Raw genomic sequence first — 27,397 nt, 5'->3', positions numbered from 1 at the left:
AAAGGAGAATACCACTCAGCTGAGCTAACACCATCTAACTCAATTCCTCCAAGCACGGTATGTGATATTATTTTAAAGGAATGCGAGAATGTGTTGAGTTGATGTTTATTGGTTGATTACATCATTCCTCCATGGTTGCTACTTATCATTATTATTTTTTATGTCGGGACATCCCAACAACGACTCCAAATCTTTTAAGTTACATGCACGTTTGGCATGGACCAGTGCCTACGTGGTCATCGACTTTTATGCCATATCCAGATGGCAACCAATATCCAATCAACATTCAAGTGGTGATGCAACTTTGTTAGTATTTTTTTTTTATTAAATATACTTTTTCATAATTACATTAATTGCTTTAATTTTTGTGATTTATACAGAATACTGGTTACAAATTTTGTCCATTCCTCTCATCACTACAAGTTCTGTAACGAGCTCAAGAGTTCGTACAGAGGATCCACTCAATTGTAAGGAAACTAAATCACCATATACATCCTCTAAACGTGATGAGGAAAGTACAGAGGATACACCAGAATCAAGGGATACCGAGGATGGTAGTATTGGGACACCTGAGTGTGTCCAAATGGATGGTGGTGATACAATTGAAGAGCCAAAGTCGGGGATGGAATTTAATTCTTTTGAAGAGTTATTGAGCTATTACAAGCAATATGGTAAGAAATGCGGGTTTGGAGTGATGACCAAAAGGAGTGAAAAGGCCGATGATGGGTCTGTTAAATATGTGACCCTTGCCTGTGCCCATGGTGGGAAGGCTCGGAATAGAACGTTGAATATCGCTAAACCACGTCCGACAAGAAAGACGGAATGTAGGGCAAAAATTAATGCCTTAAAAGTTGAGGGAAAGGTGCGGTTGACAACATGTCATAATATCCATAATCATTGCCTCAATCCACAGAAATCCCACTTCTTTCGTTGTAATAGAGAAGTTAGCGAGACAGTAAAAAGAGTTTTAGATATAAATGACTTGGCTGGCATTAAAATGAATAAGAGCTTTGGCAGTCTTGTTGTTGGCGCGGCCGGATTCGAGAACCTCCCGTTTCTCGAAAAAGATTGTCGTAATTATATAGACAAGGCAAGACATCTGCGACTTGGGAAAGGTGGCGCTGAAGCGCTTCGAGAGTACTTTTTAAGGATGCAATATAAAAATTTCGGGTTCTTTGCACTGATGGACTTAGATGATGAAGGGAGGTTAAAAAATGTCTTTTGGGCAGACTCCCGTAGTAGGGCAGCATATCAGTATTTCGGTGATGTGGTCACATTCGACACCACGTATCTGACGAATAGATATGGTATGCCCTTCGCACCATTTGTTGGTATAAACCACCACGGCCAGTCAATTTTGTTGGGAGCAGGATTGATATCCAGTGAGGATACGGAGACATTTGTGTGGTTATTCCAGACATGGTTGAAATGTATGGACGGTATAGCTCTGAGAGCCATAATCACAGATCAGGATAGAGCGATGAAAAATGCAATTGCCATTGTATTTCCAGAAAGCTGACATCAATTTTGTTTGTTGCATATACTGAAGAAAGTTCCTGAAAAGCTTGGCTCCCATAGTTCGTACAAAAGTGGTATGAAAACTACTTTGATGAAATCTGTGTATGACACCCAAACTGTTGAGGAGTTTGAAAAATGTTGGGAGCAGCTAATAACCACATACAACTTGCATGAAAATGCCTGGTTAAAAATTGTATATGATGACCGTGAGCATTGGGTACCGGCATTCTTGAGGGATATATTTTGGGCTAGAATGAGTACTACGCAGTGGAGTGAGAGTATGAATGCATTTTTTGACGGTTATGTTCATGCCAAGACAAATTTGAAAGAATTTGTCGATCAGTTTGACAACGCTCTGAAAAAGAAAATTGAGAATGAAACTGCTGCGGACTTCCATTCATTTAGTGTCCTAATTCCCTGTATATCTTGATTCCCAATTGAGAAGAGATTTCAAGATTTGTACACGAATGCTAAATTCAGGGAAGTTCAACAACAAATTACCAGTATTATTGATATGGATCTAAAGTTATTTAAGCATGATGAAAAAATAAAGACATATCATGTAGAGGATGAAGTTCGTGTGGAAGAGTTCACAAAGCCAGTTACTCATTATGTGGACTTTAGTGAGGAAGATACAACTGCAAAGTGTTCATGTGGGTTGTTTCAGATGAGGGGATATTTTGTAGGCACATTTTTGCATCAAATATAATGGGATTAAGTCTGTGCCAGATACATGCATTTTAGATCGATGGAGAAAAGACATCAAAAGGAGGTACACATTAATCCATAACAGTTATGACGGAGGGGATCAGCGGGCAAATGCTAATAGATATTCAAGTGTGTTGAATATCTGTTATGAGATGATTACTCCTGCTGCGGGCTCAACTCGGCATACTGAGGATGCAACTACAAAATTGTATGCAATGATTGAGTTATATCGTGCCAACCAAGAACCCCCATCGATGACCCTAACTGGTGCGAATGTTGGGAGTACGACTGCTAATACAACTACAGTTGGTAGTTCAAAGCAAGTACTAAGTCCGAACGTTGTGAGAGGAAAAGGCAGACCCCATCTCTGAGGAGAGCATCGAGGATGGAGAAAGACATACGGAAAGTTAAAGCAAAGATGAAGAGAGCACTAGTGAAGGGAAAATGCAAACAGGTGCATATTGTAAATATTTTAAATTTTATTTACCATTTAATGCAAATATGTTAAAACTATGCTAAAGGATATTTCTGACTTGTTAATTAGCAAGATGGGGGAGATACAGCAGTCGTGGACACTTGCAGGAGGTTATTTGGCCCTCCGGAGATGAATACTCCCAATGTTGAACAAGTCCAGGCCCGAGAAAGGGTGATTGGTAGTCAAGAAAGTGTAAGCGGGTCTCTTGTGTTGATGATCTATTTTAATAGTATTATCCAAATCACAACACAATAACAATTGGTGTTTACTATTTACAAATGCAATTTAGGTTACATGGATCGCAACCGGGAGAATTTGGGTTGAGTGAATCAAAACTCATGCAATGATTTGATACATTGAGTATGTTATTAATAATTACAGATGCAATTTGGTTGTTATTTATAGTTGGCATTTTGTTGGAACTGACATGATCTATGCTATGTGTTTTGTAGGGCAGAGCGGACTTGTTGGTAGGGCATTTTGTTGGAGTTTTGGCAGTTGCGAGAGGACATTTGTTGGAATTTGGGTTTAAAGTTGTTGATATTTTAATAGTGGCAGGTGTAGTGTTGGCCAAATACACCCTAAGAAGTTTTCTTTTTGTTGGGAAGTTTGTTGGTGTAATTTACTAAATTTATGCCGAGTTATATCATGTAATGATTTTTTTGAAACTATATTCTGTGTAATACAGTTGAGTTAATGGCATTTTGTGTCATCACATTTATGTACAAATACAAACTTCTCAAACTGCTCATTACAAACTGCTCTTCAATGTGGAAATTACAAACTGCTCTATAATGTGGAAATTACAATCTGCTCATAACTAATTGTTTGGCTGCAGTTTCACAATGTGCTCATAACAAACTCACATAACAGTTTCATAACAGTTTCACAATCTGCTTCATAACAAACTCACAATCTATTTCATAACAGTTTCACAATCTGTTTCATAACAGTGCTCTTCAATCTGTTTCACAATCCATACACAATCTGTTCCAATACAAGTTGTTTTATAACAATTTCAAAATCTGCTTCATAACAAACTCACAATCTGCTCATAACAGTTTCACAATCTGTTTCATAACAGTTTCACAATCTGCTTATAACAATTTCACAATCTGTTTCATAACAGTTTCACAATCTGCTCATAACAAACTCACATTCTGTTTCATAACAGTTCCACAATCTATTTCACAATCCATACACAATCTGTTCCAATACAAACACAATCTGCTCATAACAATTTCACAAACAGTTTCATAACAGTTTCACAATCTGTTTCATAACAGTTTCACAATCTGTTTCATAACAAACTCACAATCTGTTTCATAACAGTTTCACAATCCATACACAATCTGTTCCAATACAAACACAATCTGCTCATAACAGTTTCACAATCTATTTCATAACAGTTTCACAATCTGTTTCACAATCCATACACAATCTGTTACAATACAAACACAAACTGTTCATAACAGTTTCACAATCTGTTTTACAAACTACTTATCAACCAATAAAATCCATACAAACACAAAACTATTTTACAAACTGCTCATACCATTTCCATTACAAACTGCTTATCATTACAAACTGTTTCAAGATCCATACAAACTGCTCAAACATTAACCTAACCATATTGCTTACAAACTGTTTATATTACATAATTGCAGTTTTAGAATCTGCACAAACTGTACATAATAGCAGTTTTACAATCTGCTCAATATCCATACATCAACTACATCAACTACATAGTCCAATATAGATCGAAAGTCCGAATACAATTTTCGGAACTACTAAACTAACACCATCTAGGAATTTACTTAGACACTACCAAGCAACAACCAAAATGCCCAAAGCAACGCAAAAGTACAATACAACCAAAGTAGTCTGCGTGAACGCCTTATTTCAGCTTCTTGTTCCTGAAGCACCAACTCCTTCTTCATAACCTCAATCTCCCTCTTGTGGACATCGTCGCGTTTCTTCTCGAACTATTTCTCCTTCATTAGCAGTTCATTGGCGCTTTCTCGAAGTTTGAGCTCATTCTCTTCTTCATTAATATCTGCCCACTTGAAAAACCTACAGTATGGTAATCCCTGAAGATTAAGAAGATATATAACAAATGTTAGATGTTTAAATATTAATCAAAGATATAACAAATGTTAAATGTTTTAATATTAATCATTACATAACAAATATTAGATGTTTTAATATTAATGATTACATGAATAAATTTTATGTACAAATTATATAGTTACCTTAGTGTTGTACTTTGGACACCCTAAGAAGGGTCGTCCTGGATTCTTTGCTGTACGAGCCAGTCTTAGTGTGGTTGGCTCCTCACAAAAACAGAATGGTATCCCAAAGCATGTTTACCAAATGATGATGACATCTCAATATGGCAGTAATTTCAAGAGTACAAAAAATTCAACTGTCGGGAGGAATTAGTCGAATTATTCAGATACACGCTTCCCAATAACAGTAGCAAGCAGTTTTCACATTTTAATGTGGAAGTAAGTATCCCAATAACAATAACAGTTTTTCACTTGTTAATGTGGAAGTAAGCATGCCAATTAACAGTCGCTAGCAACTTTAACATTTTAATGTGGAAGTAAGCATCCCAATAACAGTAGCTAGCAATTTTAACATTTTAATGTGGAAGTAAGCATCCCAATTAACAGTAGCTAGCAACTTTAACATTTTAATCTGGCATCCCAATAACAGTAGCTAGCAATTTTAACATTTTAATATGGAAGTAAGCATCCCAATAACAGTAACAGTTTAATGTTTTAAACTAAAAGTAAGCATCCTAATAATAGTAGCTAGTAGTTTAACATTTTAATGTAGAAGTAAGGATCTCAATAACAGTAACAGTAGCTAGCAGTTTAACATTTAGTGATGTTATGTGAAGTTTAAAGAACGCTATGACAATTGAAAGGGCCCATGTTGATGTGTAGAATTTGGGTTGCTTATTTGACTCTTACTTTATTTATACAAAAATGACCATTTGTTTGCAGTCATTTGATCCTCAAAATTACATTAATAATAATAATAATAATAATAATAATAATAACAATAATAATAACAATAATAATAACAATAATAATAATGATGTATAATAATAATGGCAGTGAGATTGTTATAGACAAGAGTAAATACACAAGAGTAACAGTAACAATTTAATAATGGCAGTTAAATTTGAATAATTACATGCTATTACTTATTCAAATAATTACATACTGTTTACATGCTACTACCCTCATCCAATTACATGTCAGTTTACATGCTACTACCCTCATCCAATTACATGTCAAATAATAATTACCCTGCTAACAGTTTAATTTCATGCTACTACTCTCATACATGACGAATAATTACATATTGTTTAACAACGATACTGTTAAACATCCCACTAAAACACCCTGCTAACAACACCTTGCTATAAACATTATTGTTTATAAATTGGCAACTTAACAACGATGATATGGTATGTAATTTGAATAATTACATGACTAAATAGTTAATGCAACAATTATACATCATAGGCAATGTATTACATGACTAAATGTACAATGTATTAAAAAGAATTATTGACTTCCAAACATTTGGAAAGTAAAACCAAAGCACAAAAAAAGGAGAAAACTAACGACATTTTGCAGTGAGGATACTTTGAAACTCGGCCCGATCGATGATTACAAAAATTAAAATTTTGTTGGGTTTAGGGTTAGGGTTAGGGTTTGGGTTTCGGGGCTTGATAACAAAACAAACAAAGTTAGGATTAGGGTTGGGGTTAGGATTTCGGGGCTTAATAACCAAACAAATAAATTTAGGGTTAAGGTTAGGATTAGGGTTAGCGATTCGGGGTTTTGTGGGAAGGGGGTTTTAGATTTGGGTTTCTGGGAAGGGGAATCAAGGATTTGGGTTTCTGGGAAGGAGGGTTCGTGGAGAACACAAAGAGAAGACAGAGAAAACGAAGGGGATGTGGCTCTGTGGCTTCGTGGGTTCGTGGAGAAGATTTCATAGATGACGAAGACAGTGACTTCCCAAACGAGGGTTCGTGGGTTAGTGGAGACCACGAACCCACTCACTGCGGGAGATGACGAAGACTGCAAAACACAGTGACTTTGCAAAACTGTTGGTTCGGGGGGTTCGTAGGGTTCGTGGGTACGAGGGTTTGTGGGTTCGAAGGAGACCACGAAAAATGACTGCGGAGAAGGCGAAGACTTCGTCTACGGCGGCTTCGTGGAGAGGCCAGTTCATGGAGGACAATGGGGCTTCGCGGAGAAGAGGTCGCTGAGAAGAGGAGGAAAAAGAAGACAAAGTGATGAAGTTTTCGTGGGGATGGGCGAAATGAGACAGAAGGCGAAGCGACCCCTTCTGTCTTCGAGGGTAACGAGGCTAAACGACAACGTTTAGCTATGTGAAGTTTAAAATCCCTTCCGTCTGTAGCAAAGTTGCGTAACGATGCCGTTCTATTAATTGCCACGTCGAACACAATGCCGCGACGGTTCCTTTACGCGGTTGTGAGTAGCATTTTTGTTTTGGAAATAATCCAAAATTGAACTTTTGTGTTAATTTCAAACTTTAAATAAAAAAGACAAAAAAAAAAGGGGGGGGGGGGGGGGGCATGCCAAGGCAACATACTCCGTGTGTTCACTTGAGACCCAGTTTTCTGGACTTGGCCCTCAAGCTACGTAACAGGCCCATTAGGTCAGGTTGGAAAATTATACCCTTTCACAAAGGATTTTTCTTTCTTTTTCTTTTTCTTTTTCTTGTTATAATTAAATAATTAAATATTTATAAATAAATCAAATATACAATTGGAATATGCTGAATATCCTATATAAAAACTCCATTACAATATTAGTATTTGAAAAAATCTATTTATCATCATATTTATTATAATCCTCTCAACATTTATTGATGTCGCATTAAATGAAAGACTCACAAATGAAACATAATAAGTAGTCTTCAATTATTTAAGAGTAGTGATAGGGTTACTACCTATTTACTACTCATTTACTATTTATAGTTAATTTATTTTTTTATCATTTTCTTTTAAATATTTTTTTAACATCATTAATCATTAAAAAAATAATATATATATATATTTTTACTAATAGTCACTTCCTTAACCATTATGTAAAATTAAAAATTAAAAAATAATCAAATATAAAAAGAGAAGTAAATGGATAATAGGATGGTAGTAATCCTATCATTTTCTATTATTTAATACTATATTATAAAATAATAAGAAGATGATAATAAAAGAGAAGATGAATAGCCTTTTCTTTGAGTTCACGTTGCACAATTACCTTTTTTACCTTCATTTGCACGATTACATTTTTGTAATCTAATCTTTGAGTTCACATCGGATAATTACTATTTTGGCCTCTAGTGCACAATTACATTTTTGTCCTCTTAATATTTTTGTCCACAATTAAAGTTTTCTATTATTCTAATATTAATTAGAATATATTATTATTACTATTATTATTAATGACCCACAAATAATCTAAATTGAAGATCTTGGTTTTTTTGAACTTTTGTGGAACAAATCAACAACTCAAGATTTTTTTTATTTATATTTCTTCTTAGATTTAAAAATAATAGTATTTTTCGTATATAATATTATTTGAAAAAATAATAATTATCTTCATGTTATTTTTCATATTAACTCATAAAATAAACCATAGTCATTGGATTAATAATATTTTCATTTTAGAAAATGTAATTATTATTTTTATGTTTCAATTTATGCATCAGTCTATCTTATGCACTATTTTATTTTTTTGCTAACATGTTTCATATTAATCTATTTGTAATGCATTTTTAAATTATTATTAAAAAATTAATATCACTTTTCATCCTTTAAAATTATTTTGGTAAGAACATGCTTTTATTTTCTAAGATCCATATTACAATTCCAAATTTCAAAAATGAAAATATTGTCTTTAAATTTAAAGAATAATATTTTATTACTATAGGATATCGTATCAAAAACATAATAATTGTCTTCATATTATTTTTTTAAAATTAATGAATCAAACTGAAGGTCACTTTTTAAATTAATATTACTTTCATTTGAAAATAACTATTATACTTTTTTAAATTTCAAATGAATAGTCTATTTTTGCACTTTATCCATCAAATAACAATTATATCCAGTAGTTTTCTAAAAAAATTAAAAATAATATTATTTTATTTTTTCATTTATAAAAAAAATATTATTAATATTAATGTTTTTATAATTATTATTATTATTATGTACATGTTTAATTGGTCTCATAACCAATAGAGTAATGCATGTCTTATTATGATTTTAATATAATGAGTTTTAAACATTTGATTTGTTATGTGTTCAATAATTTTACATTTTTTGTCTCCTTCATTTTTTAATTATAATTATAATCATTTATAAAATTTGTAACATTTGTTAAATTGATTTATGATTATCTTTATATTTATCATATTTGTTATTCTAATTTATATATATATAAATATATATATATCTTAAAATTTATATTGACTATATCGAAAATTCGATGGCACTTTCGACAGGGAATACATATATTGCACGTAAACTCTTACATAGTGTGTGTTTATATATATATATATATATATATATATATATATATATATATATGTGTGTGTGTGTGTGTGTGTATACCTCTAAAAAATCATTTTTTTTATGTAGGTATCATACTTACTTATTTTTTTTCAAAAGGAGAGCACGATGCTTAATTTATAACAGCAAATATTATTTCTCAAATAGGCTGTACAGGAATCGAGAAAACTGGTCAGCATCGACTCAGACCGACCAAAACTGGCAGAGTAACCAGTCGGCCAGCAGCAGGAATTAAGCAAAATCGACATCAGCTGGTTCGATCCCGGTTCAACCCAGGCAAAAACTGCTGAACTGACCAACATCAACTATGTTTTCTTTTTTTCAAATATATGTATATGAAATGACGCAGTTTCACTTAAATGAGTGAAACAACGTATTTTTTGGAATGCAAATTGTAAAAAAAAATAGAAATACAACAGTATTGACACCGTTTTGAATTAAGGTAAAAGACCCCTGACGAGCCCTTCTTCTTTTGAAATTTTTCCCTCATTCTCAGATTCTCCCCAGAGGTAGCCACCCCCCAGCCTCTCTCTCCGATGCGGCAATACCATCTCCCTCTCTGATGCGGTGATACCATCTCCTTCTTGGGCTCTTAAAGCCTTTGTCTTAGGTCTCTCATCTCCCTTTCTTCTAGTTGATTTTTATTGTTTGAATATGTATGGTTGATGTTTATTGTTGAATCTATACATTGAGTGTTGAGAAGTTTGTATGACTCATGGGAACCGATGTTCATGTCGATGAACAGATGGCAATAGGCCAAAACTACGCCGGCTAGTTTTACCACTCTTCGTTGACCGGTTGAATCGAAACTGAATCAATATGGTCGGTTTTCACCCTTAATATATATATATATATATATATAGAAAAATTCTATTAATCATCCGTATACTACATAAATGTTTTTTTTTTCCTCAAACATTTGTAAGGAAGATAATAGAATAACTCTCCTATAAGGTGGTTGTGGCGCCCACGACCTCCATGTAAGGAGATACGGAAATCGAGATGCCGGGATGATGACAACAGGGTCATACATCTCAACGATAGTGCCAAGTGTATGTACATGCAACAATGTACAAAAGCAACACAGCGGATAATTAATACAACTAAGTACCAGAATTGTTAATACAATTTAAAGAATCAGTAAAAAGGTTTAAAAAATTATACAGTCATCCAAAAATAAATATTTTACAAGTCTCAAACCAAGACGAGTGATCCCAGATCACTCCTTGGGCGGAGCCAAATCCACAGGCTCACCCTCAGCCTCATCTGCATCGAAATCTGCGTTACAAAAAAAAATGGTACCGTAGGTAAGTATAAACCAAACAACTCTCTGGATAAAAACATATTAATGCAACCAACATGCATTCATATGACAAAATACACTTAGCCATAAAATACCATTTTTCCCAGAAAAATGATTATTTCCAACACACACCAAAAATCTCATTTTGGCCCAAAAACATAGTCTGTCATTTTCCCAGAAAATGATTCACACAAAACAAACCAATTATCAGACATTGTAGGAGGGAATCGCAGACGGGACTCTACCACCGTCCCTGCTTACCACCATCCCTACCGCGTGCACTGTAGGCGGGAATCACAGGCGGGACACAACCACCATCCCTGCTTACCACCATCCCTATCGCGTGCACCGTAGGCGGGAATCACAGGTGGGACTCTACCACCATCCCTGCTTACCACCATCCCTACAGTTCCTTTCCACACAATAAATACTTATCACACACAAGGAATACTTATCAGAGCACTGTAGGTGGGAATCACAGGCGGGACTATATCACCATCCCTACTTACCACCATCCCTACCGCGTGCACCATAGACAGGAATCACAGGCGGGACACAACCACCATCCCTGCTTACCACCATCCCTATCGCGTGCACAGTAGGCGGGAATCACAGGCGGGACTCTACCACCGTCCCTGCTTACCACCATCCCTACAGTCTCTTTTCCTTTTTCTCAAACCAGTCAATCCAGTTGTTTCAAACACACTCAAATCATTTCACATGAAAATCCAATTTTCAGATAAACACATGAACATGTATGCAATCATGTGAAAACCCAGTTTTCATTAACAAACATAAACATGCGTGCAAATATGCCATATACATAAAACAACACCACAACAACCAACAATTCACAATATCAACCAAACACACAACTCCGTCCATAATCCATCCGACCCCCGAACTCCTTGGACTCAGTCTGACATGTCCAACCAGATCACAATAATATGTGTTAGTGTAAAAATATATTTAAATCATGAAAGTTCTTTGGAAAAATACTTACAGCGCTATATTATAATTTCCGAAGGATCACGAAGCTGCAAGAAGTGGCGACTCAGCAACGTAACAGTGTAAAATACACTGTGGCCGTGGGTCTCAAAAATTCACTTTTCAACGGAGACAAACCAAGACCCAAAATTGATAGCATAGGGCCTAAAGAGGTCGGTGAAGCCAATGGTGGTGGTGGTTTGCCGTGGGTGGCGGCACAAAGAGTGGTTTTAGGCCAAAATATCCAAATTGGAAATGAGGTTGTATGTGCTTCACTGGTGACGGATCGGAGCTGGGGTTGGGTTCATTGGGTTGCTAGGAGGTCGAGGATGAAGTGGTGAAGAGATGGTGGCCGGTGGTGGTGCGACGGCGGCGCTAGAGCTCAAAATGCGCCGCGGCTTGGAGTGGTGCGTGGAGGCTAACGGCGGCGATGGAGGAGCTGGAAATGGAGGGGGGTGGTCGCCGGCCGGTGGGGAAGCTGATGGGTGGGGCGGTGTCGCTCACGGCGGCTCGACGGCGGTGGGTTGGGTGGAAGGAGGAGTGCACGGGAGAGAGGGAGGGGGGGTGCGTCGCGCGGGGGGGGGGAAGCTGGGGAAGGAAAAAAAAAAAGAAAGGAAAGAAAAGAAAAATGGAAAAAGAAAAATGAAGGGAATGAAATGAGGTCTAATCCTCACATCTTGGGTCACAAAAAATGATCCAACGAAAATGATTTTATAACAGCATCTCAATTAAAATAATTTAAACGTAATGATACAATGAAAATAAAATAATTAAATCTCACAATCAATTAATTTAAAAAGAAGAACAATTTAAATGTACAACAATAAATAAATATTAAGAAAACATAACAATTTAATTTTCACAATTTAAAAATCATAAAATAAACCATTTAAAATATCCGATAATTTTAAAACAAGAGAATAAATTTTTGAACAAATAAAAATAATTATTCAGTAAAAATATACTAAAATACGGGGTGTTACAGTGGTGCTAGCGGTCGCCTAGCACTTTACCTCTGGGCATACTACTAGCACAAATATGTAATTTTTTTTATCATTTTTTTATAAATATTTTTAACATCTTTAACTATTAAAAAAATTAAAAAATATATAACTTTATTAATAATTACTTTCTTAATCATTAAATAAATTAAAAAAATTAAAATATTCAAACAATAACTTTGTAACGTTGAGGGGACAATTACCATTTCCCTCTCCTATATATGAAGGGCCGTACACTCCCGTAATCAATGATCCGGTGTTTGTGGGCAAGTGAGAGGTGTGAGACCTGACCAGTCTTGTCCAGTCTCCTGTCCACTATCTCCCTTTAAATTTGGATGGTAAGCTTTTAATAGATACAATTCATGTTTTACACCGACGTCAATATATCGGTAGTAAAACAAACTCTTTTAACTGCCAACAAAGCTTTCAATTTTTGCTTCTATTCATTATATAAATTTATACAATCTTTTGCAAAGGTGATTCGGGATGGCAAATTGTACCTACGCTCTAAATTACCCACCAAGTACGACAAATTTATCATGCTCCACATGCCTAAATGACAATTCACACACGATGAAACACTTGGCAATCGTCACCCTTATTTTTTTCTGGAGGAATGGATGATATAGGATTTTGGATATTCACAGAGAAATGTACTAAAAGACTAGCGTTTTCCTCTAAATCCAACAAAATACAAGCAGAATTAGAACCACCTTCACCACTGGGTGTTATACCAACTATTCCACTGAAACCATCTTCCACCTGTTCAAAAAAAATAAAGAGAGAAGTATAATAGAAACATGTGGGCCTGTCAAGCTAAAGTTTCATGGACATCATTAGGTTTTGGCTCGATGGTAGAGATGTGGAGAAATTGAAATTGTTGGATACATCAGGATTTGGAGGTCTTTTGGGTCGTGGACTGTTTTGGCTGGTGTATTTTGTCGAGCGTGAGACTCTTCAACAAGATAAAATGGATTTGGGATATTGAGTTTTGTGCTTCAGTTCTTGACAGCTGGGGAAAGTTCCAGCAGTTGAAAAGGGTTTTATATCATAATGAGTCTGGGCACATGGAGGTATAGGCGAAATATTAGAATTTAGAATTTGTCTGTTTTGAGTATTATGCATTGGATGGGATTCAAAAAGAAAGAGACGAGGTTTCTAGACATTGATTGAAGGCCAGAAATGCATGTCCAGGAGAAAACCTTTTTGAACAACTTCCAAGGAGCTTTCACATGGACTTATGGTTCAATGGCAAAACCTGGAATTGGCAGTTGCTTCAAAAATAGTGTTGATATGGTGTTAGATACTGGAGATGGAAATGGAAGTGATTTAGAAACTAAGCAAAATATGTTGAGATTTGGGATACTAGCTGGGAAATAATTGTTTTGAAAATACTTGAAGATCTTGGGATTTTAGGATTGATCCGGTATTTAAAGTCTCGTTTGGTTACGCAGTTCAGATAAGATGAGATGATATATTTTGTTAAAAGTTAAATAAAATATTATTTTAAATTATTTTTATTTTGGAATTTGAAAAGTTGAATTATTTATTATATTTTGTGTGAAAAATTGAGAAAATTTTAATAATTATATGAGATGAGATGAGATAGTTTAATTTTGTATATCTACTTGTTTTTCAAAGAAGATCAATCCGGTACTTAAGCCTCGTTTTCCGAAGAATGTCAATTATTCTATTGCAATGATCAGATCCTAGGATCTGATTTGAAGTACCTTCCAACTGTGGTACCATGCAGGATTCCGGACTTAACAACCCAGATGAAGGCCTGCTCTTTTGCTTTTCCGATCACTTCAGAAATCTTAAAATAATGACACAAAACTGTCAAGAACAATGCAAGGTTAGGTTTCGAAAGAGCAATAAATCTGAAAACATAAGGCAAACAAAACTCATTCAGTTAAAAGTACCCGCAGATGATTATAGCAACTCACTCCATTCAAGCCGCAAATTGTGACAACCCAACACAAAATTTCTGGGCTCAACTTGCAACTATCAATAAAAAGTAGTTGAGAGCTGCCACTTACTAGTTCATTGGCCTCTTGCCAGTCCTAAATGGAGACCAAAGTAATAGATTCCTTTGGCATCCAAACATTCATTCCTTGGACATTCAATGCTTCTTCTTGTTGCAGATCATCTTGCTGGAAGAAATATAAATATTCTCCAATTATTCTCACTTCTCAGCATGACAGCATCCAAACATCCACTGGACCCACAACTTTGACAAAAAGAGAAAATCTTCACACCGGATGTGGTTTAAATATTTATTGTACACCATCCAAGCCTGCCTCATCTTCTCCATTCTCCAATTTCAAATCACTGCCATTGACACCAATAACTGGGTGTTCCACATCTTCCAATATCTCAATCTCTTTCGGGATACATTCTGTGCAAATTTATATTGTGATGTTGGTCGGCCAAACCCATTTCAACATAGATTGTAAGAGTTATAGGAGCACTTACCATTCGATCAATTTCATCCGACATGTGCTCAGTGCGCTTCACAAACAGCAGTGAGACGGTGGGTGTAATGGGAGAGAACTCAGAAGAGAGGTTGCAATGGGGTGACTTCCCATTGACCGAAATAGAGGACGGGGGCAAAATTAAAAATTCACTACATATACAGTACATGAACAGTGGTGAGAGGGTGTGTGTATATGTAGTGTACAAAGGGCTTTGTACACGCCCTATGAAACGTCTTGATCCTTAATTTTCAAATAATGCACGCGTCGCACTGGAGGAAACCCATATACTTGAAATGTTTACACCCCCGGTGATCTTCTCTCTGCTTCTCCTCTCTCCCGTGAGCTGCCACCACTCCCTCCCGCTCCTTGAGGGAACTCCACCACTACTTCTCTCTCCCTCACCGCTGCCCTCATCCAGTACTGTTATTGGGCACCATTGCTCTGCTCCTTCATCTCTCTGCTCTTGCTCCTCTCTTGCCGCTCCGCGGCATCCATTGTAATTCTCGCCGCTGCTCTGCTCTGTTCTGCGCTGTTCTTTCTCCTCAATCTGTCCACAACTTGGAATCGTAACGTTGCTTAAATCACTCAAACGAATGTTGACGTTTGTGTGGCTAACCACCCGTGTTGGAGTTGGTGTTTTTATGAAATTTCTCCAAATCCCTCTCCAGTCTCCTTTCCTTACCCTTTACAAGCCTAGCAAGAAAAGTTTGTGCTCCTCCTCTGTTCATGGCACTCCTACATATACACGAAGACATGCAAAAACCAATCCGAAAATACTTACAAGAAAATCAAACAATGGAGAAAGAAAAGTATTTATACGCAGAACCAAAGAAAAGAAAAGAGTGTCTTGCGCTGGCGACCTCGACCGAAGGGTTGAACGACATCGTCGCTGGAAATCCAGCCCTCTCGCACTCAACGCGTTCCTCTATTCTATTCCCAGTCCACATTGTATAAGTATGACTCTTGTTTGTCTTGACGTCGTATATAAAGATTGTGCAAGAAAATTTAATAACTTGAATACAACTTTTAAGTTTTTAACAAATTATATATATTTATTTATAATATATTTATTTATATAAATATTTAAAATTTATTTTTTTTATATATAGCGGAGAGGGAGCGGGGCTCCTGTTGGGGTCAGCCTGCCCCCGCCTCCGCTGGACATTCTCCCTACGAGGCGGGGCTCCCGCCCTTGTATGGACAATGCGGGATAGCAGGGTGCGGGTTCCTGCTGGCCACCCCTACGGCTTACTGGCTAAGTGGCTGTTGCTTCCGTGGGATACCTCGTGTTGACTTATCAATGAAGTGGATAGGTAGTGAATTGGATTCTGCCTTGTTTGAAAACAAGAACTTATTGCGTTTTATAATAATTTCAATAAAACTCAACGATATTATTATTAAGGCTTCGTTTGGAACATGAACTATTCTCAATTTATTTCAATTCATCATTATAATTTTTTCAAATCCCAACACAAAATATAATAAACATTTCAATTTTTTCAAATTCCAAAACAATAATAATATTAAAAAATAATATTCTAACAATATTTTATTATCTCAACTCAACTCAACTCAACTCACTTCAACATCTAAATTCACCCTAATACTTTTAAAGATTGGACCGGATGCATTGTGGTCCTTCCTTAGATGTTACATTCTGAAACTTCACTTTTTGCAGTATAAGCATTATAGCTTACATGGTTACAATTACTGAGTGGCATAGCGTTTGATGTTGTGCCATCGAAGTTTATTTTAGGGAAAATTTTGGGAGATGCCAATGCCGAAGCTATCTCAGACTCGAAGAAGAATTCTTCAAGAAATGATTTTGCAGCAGTAGATCTGTTGAGTAGTGAAGTCGAGGAGGGGGTCAAAATTTCAAAATCAACAGGATTTTGCAGCAGCTCGGAGATCATTGCTTCTAATTGCAGATCCTCCTGCGGGGAAAAAATATAAATGAATAAGTTAAGTGCTTAAATTAATTGACTGCGGCTTCAAAATTTTAAGTAAAAAATGAATAGCAGGTTGAAGCTGAAACTCAAATCCATTCTCACCTCGGTAGCTGCATCTTCTCCCAATTGATTTTCTGCAGCGTGAGCACAAAAACTTTTGTCACCACTCCACAGGTGTTGTGGTAGATATTGTTTCATAAAAAATCTGAGGTGTTGTATTAGCTTCAGCTTGAACTTCGAATGCTGTTGTAGGAGAGGAAACAGCAGTTCCGGCAAAATTAAAGCTAGGATCTGTGACGCTCTTTTTCTGTTTACAAGATAAACGACAGAGTACGAAGGGTTTCTGCATTAAGTGAATCAGGGAGTTAGTACATAACTTCTCGGGGCCACGTCCGTTAGTGAAAGTCTATGATTTAATTGATCTTTTTTGTGTCAGCGCGTTACTTATGTTTAAGATTCATTTCCATTTTAATAAGCCAGAGGTGTGACGTGATTTGTGTAAACTTTCAGTCGCTAAAATGGAAGTCTTGAATTCGAAAGCCCCTATACAAATGTAAAAAATAAAAAAATCATTTCAATAGAAGAGACATGTTGCATTTACATGATCTTCAAAATTTCTCGTCATAATATATATGTATTTATATATTTATTCTTCAATTGTTTTTACGTTTTAATTTTCAGTTTTTAAAATTTTTTTTGTTTTTTTTTTTTTTATATAAATCTTTTGTCTTTAAACACTAATTATGGCTTATGGATGTTACCAACATTCCCATAATAGTTTTCAAGCGCACTGGCTCAAATTAAGATAAATCTTGTTGGGAATAAGTGTATCTAGGACTAACACGAAGTATAGTAGCGGAACTAAACGAAAGAAATTGATGACAATCACACAGAAAGAACACCAAGAATTAAGTGGTTCGACTCAAAACGAGCCTACGTCCATTGGTGGGGTCGGTATCGAAGATTTCAATATCAACAGAGATGGAGTACAAATCAATACAACAAAACTTCACAAGGAAGTTATCTCTCAAACTCACTTTAGACTTCTCTCTCAAGAAAACACTAAAGAAACAACTCAAATGAATTCTGAAGTCTTACAAATGAGAGAGGCGCCGTTTGATATTTATAGGAAAAGTGAGAATTCACTTTTGTGAACATTGGCTCGAGCGAACGTCGAGCGAGTGTCGAGCGAACGTAGATATTCTGCACTTCACTCAAGCCAACAGTTGTGCGAGAGTCGAGCGAAGCTCTCTGCCTGAACTCGCTCGAGCTGGGTGTCGAGCGAAGCTCTCTGACTTGGATATTGCTCGAGCTGAATGTCGAGCGATACTTAAGCGAAGCTCTCTGTCTGAATTCGCTCGAGCTTAGTGTCGAGCGAATGTTGAGCGAAGCTCTCTGTCTGACTTCGCTCGAGCTGAGTGAACCTCCGCTCGAGCGAACCTACGACACTTGCACTGTTCAATCAGAATTCAAGCCACCTCATAACAAATCTTCACCTTGGCTTGAACTCTGCCAAAACACAAAAAACCTCCGACCACAAAACCAATCCCCACCACCAAATCCCTTACGGGAATAACAAAATGCGAACACCAATTAAGTCCAAACAAAGTTTGAACTTGTATACTGCAACTGGCTTAGTCATCATATCTGCTGGATTCTCTGTAGTAGCAATCTTCAGAATCTGTATAGCACCCTCTATAACAATCTCTCTGAGAAAATGATACCTGACATCAATGTGCTTCGTTCTTTCATGATACATTTGATTTTTGGTCAAATGTATTGCACTCTGACTGTCACAGAATACTGAGATCCCATCTTGTTGTAAACCCAAATCATTGACCAAGCATTTCAACCAAATGGCCTCCTTAACAGCCTCTGTTGCTGCCATGTACTCTGCCTCGGTAGTTGATAAAGCAACAGTGGATTGCAGTGTTGCTTTCCAACTGATAGCTGACCCACACAGAGTAAAAACATAACCTGTCAATGATCTTCTTTTATCTAAGTCTCCAGCATAATCTGAATCAACAAAACCAGTAACTTTGGAACTGAGATTGACATCTCTATCAAATATTAACCCAAAGTTCAGGGTTCCCCTCAGATACTTGAGTATCCATTTCACAGCCTGCCAATGAGTCTTACCTGGGTTAGCCATATACCTGCTAACTACGCTCACTGCCTGTGAAATGTCTGGGCGGGTGCAAACCATTGCATACATGATGCTGCCAACTGCACTTGAATAAGGAACACTAGCCATGAACTGTTCCTCTTTAGTTGTCTGAGGAGATAGGCAAGCTGAAAGCTTAAAGTGCGTAGGAAGTGGTGTACTTACTGGTTTGGAATCAAACATCCCAAATCTCTGAAGCACTTTCTCAATGTACTTTCCCTGGGACAAGTACAACTTTCCAGCTTTCCTATCTCTGAAGATTTCCATTCCCAAAATCTTCTTCGCAGCACCTAAGTCTTTTATTTCAAACTCATTTCTGAGTTGGGTCTTTAACAAACCTATGTCAGATATGCTTCTAGCAGCAATAAGCATATCATCAATATATAATAGCAAATAAATGAAAGACTTATCAGATAATTCCTTATGATAAACACAACTATCATAGTTACTTCTCAAATAACCATGATCAATCATAAAGGAATCAAACCGCTTATACCATTGCCTTGGCGACTGCTTCAAACCATATAAAGACTTCTTCAATCTGCACACATGATCTTCCTTGTTTTCAACAATGAATCCCTCTGGCTGATGCATGTAAATGGTTTCTTCAAGTTCACCATGTAGGAACGCTGTTTTAACATCAAGTTGCTGTAGCTCTAAGTCATACAATGCTACTAAAGCTAGTAGTAATCTGATCGAACTGTGTTTCACCACTGGAGAGAAGACTTCAGTGAAGTCGATGCCTTCTCTCTGACTGAAGCCCTTAGCAACTAAGCGTGCCTTGTACCTTGCATCTGTGTCACCCTGGATTCCCTATTTTCTTTTGAAAACCCATTTGCAGCCAACAGTCTTTACCTTCTTTGGCAACAGAACCAAATCCCATGTTTGGTTTTTGTGAAGAGACTCAATCTCTTCAGTCATAGTTGCGCACCACTGTGCAGATTCTACGCTCTTGACAGCTTCTGAATAACTAGAAGGTTCCTGACCAACTATATTCTCTGCCGTAGTAAGAGCATACATAACCATATCTGCATGAGCATACCTCTGAGGTGGTCTAATCTGCCTCCTCTGTCTACCAGTTGCTATACTGTAGTCTTGCTCACCTTGTGCGCCGCTACTTGAATCAGAATCATGCTCATCTTCAATAGCATGATCTTGGGCGCCGTTGGGCAGCCCTTGTGATGTTTCCACCTGAAACTCCACCTGCTTTCTAACATCCTGTTCTTGTCCTGTAGACTCAGAATTCTCCTTCCTCGGACTAAGCATGGACTTTTCATCAAAAGTGACATCCCTACTGATTACAAACTTGGGTGATTTAGGATCAGTACACCACAATCTGAATCCCTTCACCCCACTGGCATACCCAATGAATATGCCCTTCTTTGTCCTTGGCTCAAGTTTTCCATCATTAACATGGAAATATGCAGGACAACCAAAAATTTTCAAATTTGAATAATCAGTAGGAGTATCAGACCATACCTCATTCGGAGTCTTCAAACCAATCGCTGTGGCTGGAGAGCGATTGACCAAGTAACAGGCCGTGTTGATTGCTTTGGCCCAAAAATCCTTAGCCAAGCCTGCATTAGAAAGCATGCTGCGAGCTCTCTCCAAAAGGGTCCTGTTCATCCGTTCAGCTACCCCATTTTGCTGTGGAGTATGTCTAACTGTACGATGTCTGGCAATACCCTCATTTCTGCGGAATTCATCAAACTCACCTCCGCAGAACTCCATACCATTGTCAGTGCGAAGTCGCTTGATTTTCTTGCCCGTCTGATTTTCAATCAAAGCTTTCCACTGTTTGAAGTTGACAAATACATCACTCTTCTGCTTCAAAAAGTAGACCCAAACCTTCCGAGAGAAATCATCAATGAACGTAAGCAAGTATTGAGCTCCACCTTTTGACGGGACGGAAGATGTGCCCCAAAGATCAGAATGAATGTAGTCTACAGAACTTTTGGTTCTGTGAACCCCTGTAGAGAACTGAACCCTACACTGTTTGCCAAACACACAGTGCTCACAGAAATCCAGTTTCCCTATCTTCTGATTACATAACAAACCCTGCTTACTCAGAATTGACATTCCCTTTTCACTCATATGACCCAAACGCATATGCCACAAACGAGTGACATCTGTATCTGGATCATCTGAGACTGACACTGCAGCTACACCTGTCACTGTAGAGCCCTGAAGGAAATAAAGACCATTTGTCTTATCTCCTTTCATCACAACCATAGAGCCCTTACTGACTCTGATAGCTCCATCTTCACCAGTGTACTTTTAGTCCAGAGAATCAAGAGTACCCAAAGAAATGAGATTCTTTTTCAACTCTGGAATATGTCGAACATTAGACAATGTCCGGGCAATTCCATCAAACATCTTGATTCTGACTGAACCAATTCCAGCAATTTTGCAACCCATATCATTCCCTAACAAAACAGAATCTTCGTTGACCGATTCATAGTTAGTGAACTAGTCCCTCTTGGGACACACATGGAAAATGCAAGCTGAGTCCAAGACCCACTTGTCACTAAAGCGACTATTGGAGTCGCTTATTGCTAGAACAAGATCTAGGTCGTTAGACCTATCATTAGCAACACTAACGGCATTAGATGAACTAGGGCCGTCCTCCCTGTTTTTCAATTTTGGACACTCGTTCTTGTAGTGACCAAACTTATGGCAGTAATGACATTTGACGTTTTTCTTACTAAACGTTGTTTGTGAACTGCCCCTGGATTTCCCCTTATTCTTCTCTGAACCCCTGTCATTCGATCTACCCTTGCTTGAGGACCCTTTAACAAACAAGCCACTAGCTTGTTCATTAGTGTTCTTCACACTCAATTTATTCCTCAACTCCTTAGAATTCAAAGCAGACTTTACATCTACCAAAGAAATTGTATTTCTACCATACAACATGGAATTTACAAAGTTCTCAAAAGATGTGGGTAATGAACATAAAATAATTAACGCTTGATCTTCTTCTTCAAGCTTAATATCTATGTTCCTCAGATCCATAATGATTTTATTAAATTTATCTAGGTGTTCAGAAATAAGAGTACCTTCCTTCATTTTGAGAGTGTATAACCGTTGTTTCAAATACAACCGGTTAGTGAGAGATCTCTTCATGTACAGATTCTCAAGTGCCGACCAGAGACCAGTTGCAGTCTCCTCATCAGCAACCTCTCTTAAAACTCCATCAGATAGTGACAAAAGAATAGTATTGTGTACCTTTTCTTCTTCTTCTTTCGAAGGAGCCGGAGAATCTTCAGATACCGAGACTTCTAATACTTTTGACAAGCCCTGTTGTCGCAGTAAAGCCTTCATCTTGATGCGCCATAGACTGAAACTGTTCTGACCGTCAAATTTCTCCACTTCGAACTTAGCCATAGCCATCCCTCCAGATCTTGAGCCAAGCTCTGATACCAATTTGTTGGGAATAAGTGTAGCTAGGACTAACACGAAGTATAGTAGCGGAACTAAACGAAAGAAATTGATGACAATCACACAGAAAGAACACCAAGAATTAAGTGGTTCGACTCAAAACGAGCCTACGTCCACTGGTGGAGTCGGTATCGAAGATTTCACTATCAACAGAGATGGAGTAAATCAATACAACAAAACTTCACAAGGAAGTTATCTCTCAAACTCACTCTAGACTTCTCTCTCAAGAAAACACTAAAGAAACAACTCGAATGAATTCTGAAGTCTTACAAATGAGAGAGGCGCCGTTTGATATTTATAGGAAAAGTGAGAATTCACTTTTGTGAACATTGGCTCGAGCGAACGTCGAGTGAGTGTCGAGCGAACGTAGATATTCTGCACTTCGCTCAAGCCAACAGTTGTGCGAGAGTCGAGCGAAGCTCTCTGCCTGAACTCGCTCGAGCTGGGTGTCGAGCGAGTGTCGAGCGAAGCTCTCTGACTTGGATATTGCTCGAGCTGAATGTCAAGCGATACTTGAGCGAAGCTCTCTGTCTGAATTCGCTCGAGCTAAGTGTCGAGCGAATGTTGAGCGAAGCTCTCTGTCTGACTTCGCTCGAGCTGAGTGAACCTCCGCTCGAGCGAACCTACGACACTTGCACTGTTCAATCAGAATTCAAGCCACCTCATAACAAATCTCCATGATCGCTTTTGGTGAATTTGATTGCCGAATTGGTATGTAAAATGGGGATTCGCTTTTGCTTTTATTAATCTGAATGAATGCTATGGTCTGCCCACCCACGCTTGGTCTACTTTTTAAGAATGAGTTATTATATTTTAAAATCAGTAATGTAGATGGTGTGTTATGAAAATAAAATTTTGCGTTAAAAAATATTTGTTTGGATGGTAAATTAGTTTTTTTATTTTTAAGATTTTTTTAATCTAAAACTAAGGGATTATACAGTTCAGATGAGATAATATATTTTATTAAAAATTGAATAAAATATTATTATAATATTATTTTTAATATTATTTTTGTTTTAATATTTGAAAAAGTTGAATTATTTATTATATTTTGTATAAAAATTTGATAAAATTGTAATAATTATATGAGATGAGATAATTTGAAACCAAACCAATCCTAAAAGTGTGTAATCAAGAAAACAACTCGAAAGAGCAACCGTAATAAACCAATAAAGAATTAAAATGTGTTGAGGAGAACACGATTACCCCCACCCCCAACAGATCATTGATAACTGTTTGGACACTCTCTAGCAAAATGCCTAGACTCCCCACAGTTGTAGCAATTCCAATTTTCCAAAGCGGCATCCGCTCTTATAACTAGGGATGTAAATTTAAACCAGTAAATCGAAAAATCGGGCCGGATCAGTTGGTCCGGTTTTTGAACCGGTCCGGTCCGGAACCGGTTCTTATATTTTGAAAACCAGCCGAAATCGGTCCGGTTTCGGTTTCGTAGTTTCCAGGACCGGATCGGTTGAAAAAAAATATATAAAAATTAATTTTATATATTATACAAAATATTATATATATATGTTTTATATATAATATATAATTATATATTAAATTTTTATATATAATATATATAATTATATATCATATATGAAATAATTTCAAATTATAATTTATAAATTATAACATGAAATGTTAATCTTCAATATGAATATTTGTAATTTGTTTGATTATATGTTATTAATATAATTATATATACAATAATGTTATTATAATTTATAAAATAAAAGTTTAATCATAAAGATGAAAATTTAATTGATCATATGCTTTAAACATAAAAAATATATATTAAATTATTAATAACATTTTATCATAAGAGATAACACTTTATTATATATTTTTACATTTAAAAAAAAAAATCGGACCGGATCGGACCGGACCGGAAACCGGTAAAATCGGAGATACCGGTTTAGGAGGCTAACCGGGACGTAATCTGTTTTGAAAAATATAAAACCGGTACATACCGGTTCGATCCTAAATTTTATTCAAAACCGGACCGGACCGGTTACACTCCTATTTATAACAGCCAGCTCACAAAGTGCCCACTTTCACCACACTTGTAACAACTCCCACCATAACCCCTGCATCCTCCCTCCACCACGTCCACTTCTCCTGCCGCCTCGGCTACTTTGCATAGGACCCTCAGATGGGCCTAATGATATCAAGGGCCTTGGTGCAGCTGCGCTTGACTCAATCAGGTACTCCATTGCCTCCCCTTCGCCTAAACTCTGAAATCCCTCAAGATGGAATGAATATTGGTGGACTACAGCCCTTCCCCACGCACCATCGTCAGGGATTATGAACTCGAACCCCTTTTGTTATTGAACCAATTCACTATCCTGCTCAGCCTCTCCACGCATCTTGGTTATGCAAAATAATTTGTATACATACATCTGATGTGAACAGTTTTTTACCCAGTTATGGGTCCATGCATGTACACGAATTAAATCCTTTCTTTACTCCTCAGTGCAGATCTACAACTAGTGTTTTTTTTAAAAAAAAAAAACAAACTAGAGACCAAAAACCAGAAACCAACCTGACCGGGATGGGTGCCATCGAGTTCCTTCAGGGTTGTGCAGTACTCGTGCATTACCCAAGCGGTTATTTTGCCTGGACGAGGCCCTTTATAGAATACCAGAAAGTTTTTCTTGCCAATCAATCCCGTGTCCGACATGATTTTCTTTGGCTGACCCGTCACTTTCCAGAATCCAGTACTGGTTGCCCTTTTCGATCGCTTCCCATTCCAATCCAGTGGCAAGAAGAACCACCACTCTGGATACTCCATGCCGTTCATATCCCACAAGATGCACAACTCTTGAGGGCCAAAGACAGTAGTAGAAGGAGAACACTTTTAGCAGACTATATATGGCTCCTATACATATGGATCCATGTCTCTTCACATTTTATTATCAAAACAAACTAAAAGGTGTGAAAGAGTACGAAGAAACTCAAAAGAAACATTAATAGTTGCAAATTCAAGGCGGACCGAACCGAAGTGAGTGAAGAAGTACTAAATAAGTTCATTTATTTCACCAAAATTCATATTCATCGTCCTTTAAATCGTATCCTTTCATTGTTCTTGATGATCGCAACAGTAATTGACGGGGGAAACTTGATTATTTAAAGTCATTCATGCAAAATATATTCGTATTCATGTTGAATTAACAGTTTATCCCGAGAAACGTTAAGCCTGAAGATATGATCAACTTATATCATCTTCTAACTGGGTTCTATAAACATAAATTAGTAAAATCTTTGACAGAACATCCTAACAACAATTCCCAAAAATAAACATAAAAAAAAAAGACTTGAGTTTTCCTACTCTTCAGGTCGAAGTACTGCCAAAGAATCAAAAACGTCTGCAGAAAAAAAAAAAAAAAAAAAAAAAAAAAAAAAAAAAAAAAACCATGAATCTGGGTTTGTAATAGTAAAGAAGGTGCTTGCAATACGGACAAATTCACCCAGAATAAAAAGGGGCAAGCACAAACATTTTACTTTTCAGGAACAGTAAAAAATTTGTGCTCCGTTTTTCTTTCTCCGTGAATTTGGCAGGATGCCTAGCAGCTCTCTAACAAGAATAGAGAGATACGTACTTCTCAGATCCCAGGGGTCCCATCCGCAATTCGGAGCTTCGAAAATGAAGTCAACTTCATGATCATTCCGAGTGATTTTGGACCACAAGAAATCGATGACCTTCTCGTCCGAGGGACGGGTGTCTTTGAACGTTAAAATGAGTTGAGTTGAGTTGAGTTGAATTGTGATGATAAAATATTGTTAAAATATTATTTTTTAATATTATTATTATTTTAAAATTTGAAAAAGTTAAATTATTTATTATATTTTGTGTTAAAATTTAAAAAAATTATAATAATGAGTTGAGAAGAGTTTAGTAACCAAATACACTCATTATTTCAGGTTTGGAGGCAATTCACCCATCACACACACAAATACCTGTAGAAAGTAATGTTTTGAATACCGTACCGGACAGCGTACCCGTCAAGGCACTGAAACGAAATATTTCGGTACTGATACCGTTTTGAGATAACGTTTCGGGATAAGGTTTCGGGATAGTCAATCTATAAATAAATTATATATATAAATATATATAAAAATTATATTTTAAAATAATAGTCTATATATAAATAAATTATATACAAATACATATATATATAAATTATAAATAGTCTAGTCTGAATTGAGGGTTAAAAAATAAGTTTGTAGTTTAAAAAAATGAAAAAAAAAATACAGGCTGAAATATCGGCCGGTATCGGCCGAAATATAGACCGATACAGGTCGAAATTGAGGCCGGTATGACCGGTACTGGCCGGTACAGCTAGTATTTTAGTCGGTACAAAAAAAATATAGTACCTGTACCGACCAGACGGCCGAAACGAAAAATTTTTTACCGTACCGACAAAATTTAAAACTTTGGTAGAAAGTGAGGAAGGAAGCAATGAAAAAAGAGAGTACCTGTAGAAAGTGAAAAGAGAGGAGAGTTGTGTGCAAGCAAGCAATTGACCCTTGTCCATATAAAGTCGAGCCACGTTTCCTAACTTATTGATGAAGCTTGCACTTTAGTCCTTCAGTTTTAATTTATTATCAAAATAGTTCTTTAAATTCGAGTTTATTTTCCATCAAAAAAAAAAAAAATCAGAGTTTATTTTGTTGATTCCAAGTTAGAATTCTCGATTTGTTGTCGTATCATCCTTTCCATTTGACCATGGGTAGTGCTAGTGTGCCGCGGGCGGC

At 36.8% G+C, this 27,397-nt stretch overlaps 2 protein-coding genes across 2 annotated transcripts in view; both read right to left on the bottom strand.

The window, feature by feature from the left end:
- Nucleotides 1-26,360, bottom strand: part of LOC121254004 (NAC domain-containing protein 74-like) — a 57,082-nt gene extending 30,722 nt beyond the window's left edge. The window contains exons 1-2 of the mRNA XM_041153963.1: nucleotides 26,242-26,360; nucleotides 25,971-26,007 (exon numbers count right to left, since the gene is read on the bottom strand). The gene's annotated coding sequence lies outside the window, so the exon portion shown is untranslated. The remainder of the gene's footprint in view (nucleotides 1-25,970; nucleotides 26,008-26,241) is intronic.
- The window catches only part of LOC121254002 (NAC domain-containing protein 14-like), a 59,984-nt gene that overhangs the window by 5,863 nt on the left and 26,724 nt on the right, over nucleotides 1-27,397 (bottom strand). The gene's annotated exons all lie outside the window — the stretch shown is intronic.

This window comes from Juglans microcarpa x Juglans regia, chromosome 3D, assembly GCF_004785595.1.
Source record: "Juglans microcarpa x Juglans regia isolate MS1-56 chromosome 3D, Jm3101_v1.0, whole genome shotgun sequence".
Lineage (NCBI taxonomy): Eukaryota > Viridiplantae > Streptophyta > Magnoliopsida > Fagales > Juglandaceae > Juglans > Juglans microcarpa x Juglans regia.
This window is presented reverse-complemented; position numbering and strand designations above follow the sequence as displayed.